Source organism: Penaeus monodon, chromosome 26, assembly GCF_015228065.2.
Source record: "Penaeus monodon isolate SGIC_2016 chromosome 26, NSTDA_Pmon_1, whole genome shotgun sequence".
NCBI lineage: Eukaryota > Metazoa > Arthropoda > Malacostraca > Decapoda > Penaeidae > Penaeus > Penaeus monodon.
The window spans coordinates 35,105,275-35,114,306 of NC_051411.1; the positions used below are offsets into that span (position 1 = coordinate 35,105,275).

Below are 9,032 nucleotides of genomic sequence, written 5' to 3' on the forward strand. Positions count from 1 at the left end.
TTTCGAAAAAAAAGCCTGATAAAAGGATAGGGGCTTTCAAGAGTAAAAAAACATGAAATAGCGAGTAAAAAATTTTCTTGCTCTGGCCAAATCGATGCGGCTGGCCATTTTACTGGCCTTGGGGGACCTAAAAATTGCACGGGAATTTTGAAAAGTCGCACGCTCCCTACATGATTTGTTACTTTTAAAGCATTGCGTGTGTGGTGTGTGTGAGATAGATATAAAATATTTATATATATATAAAAATAAAAATAAAATATATTTTAATATATAGCAGCATGTATATTTGGGAAAGGTATGCACTGCATAAAATTTTTATAACAAATCACTGGCACCAGGTGTATGGGGGGGGTTTTGTGTATAGCAAATTTGATGTTTTTTCGAAAAGGAGCCCAGATTGCAGGGGGTGAGAACTGAAAAGCAAAACATAAAAAAAAGGTAAATAGTATACAAAAGTAATTCCGCAAAAGGATCACATTTACCTTTGCAAAATATTGTTTGATCATTTAAATCTTTTCCGAAATGCCAAAAAAAAACGTATTCAAATATAGAATTTATCAGTGCTGATTAGAGCACTTCTGATGGAAGAACAAACTGAAAAAATTATATACACCACCAAATTAAATAGAAAATAGGCTCAGGCGAGTTAATACCCTTTTGATATAGATGAGGAATAAAAATCGTGGCAATTAGCCCCAACCTTGGCAGACCTGCTCATCAACTCTCAAGATAAGCTCCATGATGTATCATTGCCTTTTTCCCAAAATGAAAGAAAATAAGGGATGATACCCTTGGTGATAGCATTCCGTCAGTCTAATAAGGAAATCCGTTGTCAGTTCATTTCCCAATAAAAATGATTTTTCCCCCAAGTAATTCTCAAATACTATACTAGGCAAAAATTGAGCATCCAGAATTTACAAAACAGCTTGTCAAAAAATGGGCCCTGTAGATTTCTGTGGGGTTTGGCTTTTCCAGCTTAGGATGGGATAATGGTAAATGCCAATTTCATGAATTGTCATTTTCTTGATTTGCTTATGGGGCTTTCGATAGATGTAATATCATTTGATATACATTAATATGTGGCAATTTTGTGGCGAAATTGAGGGATGAGTATGCCTCCGTTCTATTTTAGCTGGCAAAAATCTTAGAAGACTAGCACCAGAAAAGATTTTTGAATAGTATTTGGGAGCAGCATCATTATTAGATTAGTGCCTCAGGGTTGGAATGATATTGGATGTATTTTTCCGAATCTTTGAATTTTTTTTCCAAACAAGTCATAGTGGCATAGATGTTTGATGTATTGATCTATGTTTTACTGACCCCTTTTTGCATGTTTTTCCCTTTTTGCTTTTTTTAATGACACCTTTTTGGGCATTATAGCAGACTAAATGAATTTCCTTTCTTCTATTCTTCTCCCACCATGGGGACTGGGGGTTGACAAGTTAAACCCTTTCTTCATGGGAAGCCCAATTTAAAACCCCGTGGTGTTTTTTGGGATTTTTGAATGGTGTTCATACATTCGTTAATTTAGTTTGGGCCAGTTTGGGTAATTTTCCAGAAAATATTTACTACCCCAGTATAAGTATCCCTCATAAAAAAATTTAAAACAGGTTTGTAATTAAGACACGTAAAATTTGGGGGCCCCGGTTTTGGCAAGTGACTGACCTCGTATTAAATGAGTGTGAGATGTTTTTTTTTTTTTTTTTTTTTTTTTTTTTTTTTAAACTATGATAAAGGTTCTAAAATACCATAGGATTAAATTGCTATATTCACTTAGGCCATTTTGCTCAGGACCAAAATGCTCAGGTTGAGCAATTTCAGTTCGCAATATCATTCTGGGCTGATTATAGTAATTAAATTCCTTAGATTTTTGTCTAGAGCTGGTCGGTATGTAATAACGGTTTCATGAAGTTTTAGTACACTAATATTCGTGATGTCGGCAAGGCATAAATGACAGACTAGTTTCTATAGCCAATCGTCACTTTTCGGAAGACTAGGAAATGCCGACAGTTCTGTGGTAAACACTAATGAGAATTAGAAAGAGGGTGGGTGGGTTTAGCTAGCAGATATAGTAGTACAGGCTCTATATGTAAATGATTACCTTGTTACATCTAACAGCCAACAGAGATATCATCAAATGTTACAATTCAGACAAATAACTTTTTGTTAGTAAGATACATTTCATGACATGTCTACTACCTTAATGGATTTAATGACTTGCATAATTTGGTTTCTGATCCGATATGTAAGCACCATTGTAAACATGTATGAAGAAACTGTAACCTAGAAATGAAGTACTTCTACTCAAATTGTCATACAGTTTTTGATTATCGATCCTGGTACAACTCTCCAAGTCATAATTACATGTCATGAGATGTAATATCCAGATGCATATACAGATTAAAGTACTGTACTTCGGTCCTGTTTTCTTCACCAAACAATGCCATGTGTAACTTTCTCGGCTTGGCTCGATTATTCAATTAAATTGTGCCACAGTCCTTAGTGTGATCAGCTCAAGTAAACATAGGGGTTATTGAAAATCTGCTAAAGGATCTTTAATTTCCATTCAGTTGATTTTCAACAATCTATGTAAATTAACACCAGTCGGATGTTTGATGAAAGTTTCTGCATCAGGATATGAACGTCCTATCTTGGTATGCATGTTAAAATTAATGTGGTATTTCTATTATCTCATCCACTAACTTTTAACCACCCCTTGCTTATCTCCTAAAATTGTCAAGATTGAGACAAGTTCACAGTTGAAGTGTGGGCTAGTGGAGTAGCTTGCATGATAAGAAAATGGGATTGGATTTAAATTTAGCCTCTTGTTTGGAATTTTTTCAATTGATATGTGAGAATCCATTATAATCCAGTTCATCCAGGTTATTGTAAACACTTTGGCCTTTTCTGGGACAAAGCGAAAATGCGGCTTTGTAGCCGACTCTCAACGAAGCTGTTAAGGGATCCCCAGGTAGACAGGACTATGGTCCTCTTATCTTTAAAGTCAGTTTTTGTAGTTTGAAGCTTTTACCATGTACAATTAGCAGTTCCTATCACAAGTGCGATATTAACTACAACAGTTGGTATATCTTGTTTGAAAACGACATCCTTGTGTGTTCTCTTCACCACATTTTAGCACAGATTGTTACCGAGCGGCATTTTCTCCGTCCATATTTCCAGCAGTTAAAACTGCGTCATGTAGCAGACTATTGAAGAGTGACCTCTAAATGCATACCAGGTTGATGGTCTCTGCCGATTCTCTGCTTTCTTGAGCATATGCCAGTTTTTTTGTTTTTTTGGTTTGACTAACCATTTCGCTTCTATGACTCCTGGTCAGCCAACATTTAATGTTTATTATAACCTGTGATGGAATAACCTGTGATGTGAACTCCTCCAGTCTAGAAAGTGATTAGCAGATCGTTTTCTATCTTCTGGCTCAAGAGGTGTCATTGAAACTGGTCTGATGGATCATATTTACATCACACTTTTTCTTAGCAGAAGGCTGACTTCAATGTAATGATGCCATTGTTTATGTAAGGGTATCCCCAGACTGGAAAACCCTAGAACATGGATTGCAAAGTAAATTGAAGATTTAGGATTTGTGAAACTAAGGTTTTGAATAAGTACTGTAGAGTAAAATTTTTAGACAATATAGTCTACAAACCTGACGATTATACTAGGCTGGACAAGTTTTCATTAATAAAATCCATCCTACTTACGATGCTGAATTGTAATGCAACTTATTTTCCAGATGGTCTCAGGAGTCTCCGTTGTCTTGGCAAACAAGTAAGTTAAGTTTTTGGTTGTCTAACAAAGGGATTTATAAAGAATTACTTTTAAAATGTATTAAAATTCCTTTTCTTTCAGTTTGCGAAAGGAACGTAGTGTTTCTGTGGGTTACTCTTCTCTCTCGCATCTGTGTGAAGCTCAACCTGACCGTTTCCTCTGCATTAATTGCAAGACTTTGGTCGTGTGTGTAAAAGGACAAGCCTTCGTTCGTCACTGCATCGAGGATCATTACTGCACAGACAAAAGTGAATTTGGAGGTGGTGTGTGCTATCCTAATGAACCAACAGAGTGCACTTGTGAGAGGCCATATATATTTCGCGTGGACCACTATGACCCACAGAGGTTTTTCTCCTGCAGGATGTAGGATCCAAACCAGAAAGTTACAAGTGTCCAGATGGTATGGTTTTTTGACGAAAACCTTACACATTTGTCGTAATGAAGCTGGTCTACCACCTTGTACCAAGCCTGGGACCTTTGTTAATCCAGGAAATTGTAGTGAATATTATCGTGTATTGCCCTGAGACATGGATGGCTGCAAAAGTCCTTCTTGTGTAACGGTAACGCCTTTTTCAACGAGAGAAAGCAAATTTGTGAAGATCCTTGCAAGTACAAGTTCAAGTGCGACAGTGAAGGACGCTTCCCTGACCGTTGAATAAGCATAGATACTTTGAATGTTTCCTAGAATCTGGTCAGCTGAAACAGATACGGTATCAATGTCCTGAGGGGTATACATGGTATAGTGTATCGACAGGAGTTGGCAAGTGTGTGGAGAGCTATGGAATCAGCCATGATAATCATAACTTTGATCACTGCTCCTTCCCAAACAGGACTGGTGTCCCAGAAATGGTGAGTAGTGTTGAGATCCCTGCTGTTATTCAGAATAGTTCTAGAATCATCTATAGGTATACTGCCCATTTTACATTTAAACAATTGCACATAAATCTTTCCAGAAATTGGCCCCACAGTTCGGGGAAAGCCAAGGATTTTAGACCCGAGTATGAAGGAGAAAATGTCAAGAGTGAGAGCGCTTCACAAGACCTAAATATCATTTGGTCAGCAAAGTCAAAGAAGTGATATCAGCAATGTGTAATTTTAAATAAATACCCTATTTTTCTTCTCTTTTTTTACCACGGTTTAATCTCTTTATTTATTGTTTTTTCTTGCATAGTATTTATCTAGCCAAATGCTCTAGGCAGTAATGGTTAAAATCTAGATATTTTGGCTTTAAAATCCAGATTTCCTGAGTAAAGAAATTAAATAGGCCATAGCACTTTCTTCAGATATCCAAAAAAAAGTGGGAATAAATAATGTTTGTTCTTTTAAAAGTAGACAAATGCCCTTATTCTTTCAAAAGTTCTATACATATTATGTAGTGTACTACATAATCAATGTTTGAAATCTTAATGTTCTTAATGCCCATTCACATTTTTTTTTTTTTTTAATCTCCGAGATTTTAAAAATGGGACTGCCACTGGATGGGGCCTAAATCTGTCCACACAGGTGGGTATGATGGTGACGTCACAACGAGAAAACTATGTATGCCCAGCAATTAATCCAGGACAGACCTTACCCTTTCCCTATTTGAACCAATCCATTTGCACCCCCACTTTACCTTTCAACCATTTTATATCCAACATTGTCCAGGTCAATAACTCTTAATTTACCCTTGTTTAAAAAAAAAATTGAATGACCTCAAGAAATAAATTGACTGAAATTACAGGCATCAGAAAGTACAAAAGCTGTTGCTAATATGAGCATAAATGTTTGTGTAAACAATTGTCAGCACAGAAGTGTACCAATTGACTTTTAAAAATAACCCCAAAAGGTAAACTGGACTGCATATACTTCTATTGGCACAATCTATCACACAGCAGACTGTCCATAGATATACTGGAGACTACATTTGCGAGTAATTTGTTCACGGTGCCCCCCCCAAAAAAAAAAAAAAAAAAAAAATGTGCGAGTTCTAAGTTTCATAACTTCCATGAGATGAAACCTCAATTTTTTCAGGCAAAACTAATGTAGCTTCATGAAAGAGATTGCAATCACTCGTAACGTTTTATTTGATTCAATTTAGTTCTATCTTGTATTTCAAATGTCATGAACAATATTGCAAATGTCCTGACGTGTCATCTTGGGTCATAGTGGTGTATACAAACATGGGGAAAGGGTGGGGCTTGGGGACAGGTAAGAAACTTCTGGGTCAGTAAGACTGTGTTTGTGGATTTCCAGAATGGTCATTGTCAAACAAATAAATTTACAAAGACATCAACGTTAGACAGCACTATAAAGTATTGTGGCAACAAGGGCAAATATGAGTTTACCGATTTGGATAGAAGGGGATTGAAGAAAAGGAAAAAAGAAGACAGCAATGGTTAATGGTTAAAAGCAAGATAAATGTGCTAGACATCTAAGGTCATGTAGCACTATATTAATGTTTAGGGAAGGGTGGTTGAGTTAGTGATTAGTTGTCTAAGCTGGGCAAAGGAATTGGTGAGTGAAAGGGTTAGGGTCGGGTGTGGTAAGGAGTTAGATTAGATGAAGAGATATGTATGCGTTTGAGGAAAGAGAATAGGTTGTTGAAGCAAAAAGTGTGGGATTCTGTAAGGATGTCTGATAGTTGTTGGAGGTCGGTGAAGGAAGGATAGATGGGGGAAAGGTAGTATGGACGAGGATTAAAGAATGTGGGAAGAGAGAAAATGTAGATGGGGATGGTATTGGAGGATGTGGTGTAGAAGGTCTTTGAAGGATCAATAGAGGATTATAAGGAAAGGATTTTGACGGTCAGGTCTGTGGAGCGGAAAACGGAATTTCCAATAAGGATAGTTAACTTTAGTGATATAGATTTGTGTACGGTGGAGATTTGAGGGGGAAGCAGCAGAAGGGGGGGATAGGACTGAGAGGTCTGAGGGTGGGAGAGGGTGGTAGTTTTTAATAGGAGGGGTATTGGGATGGGGGTCTGTGGAAGGGGAACTTGGACAAAAGGGATTCACATTGTATCAGGAGGGGGGGAAAGGATGGTGGGGGGTTAATGTGGGCGGGGTAGGGTTGGGTTTTCGGGGGGGGTGGCGTTTTGGGGGGGGTTAGGAGGATGGGTGGGGGGGGAAATTAATTAGGGGGAGGGGATATCGCAGTTATTTGGAGTGGGAAAGGAGCGGGAGTTGAAAGTTTTGGAGTTGTCATTTTCTTTAAGTAATCTTGAATTTTTTAAATATTTTTCTTTGGGGATTTGGGTTGGAGTTTGGGGGAAAAAAGGATTTTTGTGAGGGGGGGAAAGAGGATGGTGTTAAGTGTGGGGGCAAAGGAGGGGGAGGTGTTGTGGTGGGGGAAGAGGGGGGAACTTTTGTTTGTTGTTACGGGTAGGCGAGGAGGGAGAGGGAAGGGTGTTGGGGTTGTAGTGGTGATTGGGATTGAGTGAGATTGGAGTGTCTGGTTTAGGAGGGCAAAAGATTTATGGGAAGGTAGGAGGTAGAAGAGGGGGGGTTGATGTAGGGGGGGGGGGGTGGGAAAATTGGTAGAATAAAACAGATTACCGAGAAGGATAAGAGAAAAAAAACCACGAAACGTGCTTCCTGTCGGGTTTTAAACGTATTGTGATCCAATTTTGAATCTGAGAGTTGCTCCCCACTAAAATTTTGTAGGTGGGACAGCCTCTATAAAATACATATGGGGGCCCCCACATTTGGCACTATGCGGATTGTGCAGAGCAGTTAAATGGGAGGGTTAGGTTGGGCACATATGGGCATCTGGTGGTGGAACGGCAAGTTGGGGGTGTCCTACGCCAACAATTTTTGGGGCACTGAGGGGGGTTGGTAGGGACGAACGGAAGGGGATTCCCCCATGTAGACTTAAAAGGGAAGGTCATGTTACGGAAGGTAATTTTGGCTAGTTAGGGGGTTTTTTTTGGGGCCTCTGGGGGGAAAGGGAGTAGCTTTGTACTGATGTTGCATCTGGGAGACAGGCAAGAAGGTCTTTTCCACAATCTGACCAATCTTTGTCATAAGACTGGGGATTTTTCTGGGGAGTTGAAACTGTTCCAGTGCAAGTATTGAGGGGTTTGGGTGGGGTTACCCCTATAGTCATTTTGTTTTTTTTAATGCTATAGCTTTGGTTTTCGGATGTTCTGTGACAAGACGGGAGCGGTGGGTCGGCTCGGGAAAAAGCTTTTCCTACTTTTTTGGGGGACATTTTTGGAAGAGAAGGGGGGGTTGTCAGAGTAGGGAGCGGGGAGGGATCACGAAAAATCGGGCCCCTTTGGCTGCGCTAAAGAGATATTCAAGTTTGTTGTGAGATAGGGGGATAGAAGGGCGGGGGGTGACGAAGATGTAGTAGTGTTTAGGGGTTTGTGTTTTTGGAGAGGGGGGCAATAAGGCTGTAAGGTTTTTTAAGGGGGGATGGGGGGTTTTGGGCGGAGGTTGTGGGGGAGAGGTGTTTAAGTTGAATTGCTGGGGAGTGGAAAAATTTCCTTTAAGGGTTGAGTTGGCTACTGTATGTAGGGATTGTGAGGGGGTAGTTTTGAGGTTCGGACCCTGGTCAAAGAGAGCTTGGGTCCGGGAATGGTGGGTTTTACAAAAGTTGGGGTATTTGAAAATGGGCAAGCCCATTTCCCCTAAAATGGGGATTGTTTTATTTTGCCTGGTAAGCCTGGATTAGTTGGGATAAAAAACAGTCCCCCCCCTCAGGGGCCCTTCAGGACTGGGACAAAGTCACCTTTCTCCTTTCAGCACGGCTTCACACCTTAGGAGGTGGATAGCAAAGGGGTTTTGGGTAAAGGGACAAAAACAAAAGGGGAAAAAAAAAAAAAAAAAGAAAAATTTATTTGAGGGAGGGCTTAGGTCCAAGGCAGGGGCGATCCCTATAGGGGGGCCCAATCTCTCCCTCCTACCCCCCCCCCCCCCCCAAAACGAACAAAGGTTTGGGAGGGGGGCAATCTCTTTTTAAAACCCCATCAAAACCCCCCCAACCCCCCTTGCCCGTGTTGGGGGGGGGCAGGAGGCGGAGACGGGGGGCCCCAATGAGGGGGAAACCCCCCCAACCTTGGACTCAGCCTCGACTCAACTTTTTTCTGGTCTTTATTTTCCTTCCCATTTTTCGTTTCTGCCCCTTCCCCAAAAACCCTTCTGCTTCCCCCTCCTAAGGTGGAGACCGTGCTAAAAGGGATGAAAGGTGACTTTGTGCCAGCCCGAAGGGCCCTGGGGAGAAATTGGGCACGGTATTTCCCATGATTTTATTAGCCCTTACCC

At 40.3% G+C, this 9,032-nt stretch overlaps 1 pseudogene; it reads left to right on the forward strand.

Annotated features, from left to right (window-relative positions):
* Positions 1 to 3,660: 3,660 nt before the first annotated feature.
* On the forward strand, positions 3,661 to 4,831 carry LOC119589684 (annotated as a pseudogene).
* Positions 4,832 to 9,032: the final 4,201 nt, after the last annotated feature.